This window comes from Ictidomys tridecemlineatus, chromosome 16, assembly GCF_052094955.1.
Source record: "Ictidomys tridecemlineatus isolate mIctTri1 chromosome 16, mIctTri1.hap1, whole genome shotgun sequence".
NCBI lineage: Eukaryota > Metazoa > Chordata > Mammalia > Rodentia > Sciuridae > Ictidomys > Ictidomys tridecemlineatus.
In genome coordinates, this window is record NC_135492.1 from 35886704 (window position 1) to 35888190 (window position 1487).

Below are 1487 nucleotides of genomic sequence, written 5' to 3' on the forward strand. Positions count from 1 at the left end.
GTTTTAGCATTGGACGAGAATCTAAATTTAAAGAAAGTATAGCCCAATCTACACCTGTGGAGCCTAATCCCCTGGAACCTCTTTCTATAGTACAGGACAGGAAAATTTATCATGTAGGCTGGGTATTATTAGTAACTGTGCTATTCTATCTCCTGGTGAAATTACTGATATACCCTTTGGAGAACTAGCTATGATTTTTATTTCACCTTCATAATCGGGATCAATTACCCCAGGACTTATCATAAGTCCTTTTAGAGTAGAAGAACTGTGTCCCAAAATAAGCCTACTGTTCCTTGGGGAAGAGGTCCTTTTACTCCTGTGGGAATGATTTGAACTCCCATCGCTGGAGTTAGTACTGCTCTGGCAGAGGCGCAGATGTCCAATCCTGCACTCCCTCTGGTTTGTCTAGTGAGGGATCTAATGGATAATGTGTCCTGGACACTACCCTGATGGTGTTGCTGGGTTCCTCCAGTGCCCCGTATATTTGTGGTCATGGGCCCCAGATAATGGGGCCCCCTTGTCTGTTTTTTAGCAATGGAGCCCAATGTTTTTCTCCACATCCTGTCCCTGTAAGACCAAAAAAGGGACAGATTTAGTTTACAGTATCTTGTAAACAGTCTATCATAGAGAAGTTTGGAGAGTCTATGCTATGTACTGTCTACCCTGCCATCCCAAGGGCATAATTACCATTATATATTATAAAGTACAATAAAAGAGGTAGGAAAAGTACAAAGATATTTAATTAAGTAAATTGTGAGGTGCCCAGCTAGCTCAGTCGATAGAGCATGAGACTCTTAAGTAATTGGTGTGGGAGATTCAAGTGCTCCATGGGCATGTCTCTTTCTTATCCACGTTATTGTACACATTCCTGGTTATATTTCCCTGCTAGGGGTTCAAGAATAAATAGAAAGTCAATATTGGGGGAAAATATTTTCCTACATTCTTTGAAGTCAGTCAAGTATCCTAAGGGGTTACATTTAGGGATTGCCTGACTCTTTCAGAATGTTTCCGTACATGAAGCGTCAAGAGCCAGGAAGGATCAACATGTAACTGACCACATTTATCTTGAAAATATTGGGAGTATTTCTCCCCAATGACCCTCCTTTTCCCTGAATAGGTGCCATCTGCTCTCTGCCTTTGAGGTCTTTAAAATAATTACCCTGTTTGGGAGGTTGTGTGACTCTCCAGAATTGCAGGATGAAAATTGAAAAATTTGTTACTCAAGATACAGAAACCTGGGGCTTACTTTCATATGCCCTTATCTTATCTACACCTGTCTTTATTTCTCCAATAATTATAAGCAGAAAAAAGATGAACAATGATATGACTCATAGGAATAATATTCTCCAAGTAAATTGAATAATAATTAATAGAGATGTTATGCCACTATTTACCCAATAGTGTGCTTTTACTACCTGTTACTAAGAACATTTAATAAAGTAGAATAGTTTGATATCTGTAACATGATGATTCCATACAGAACACTG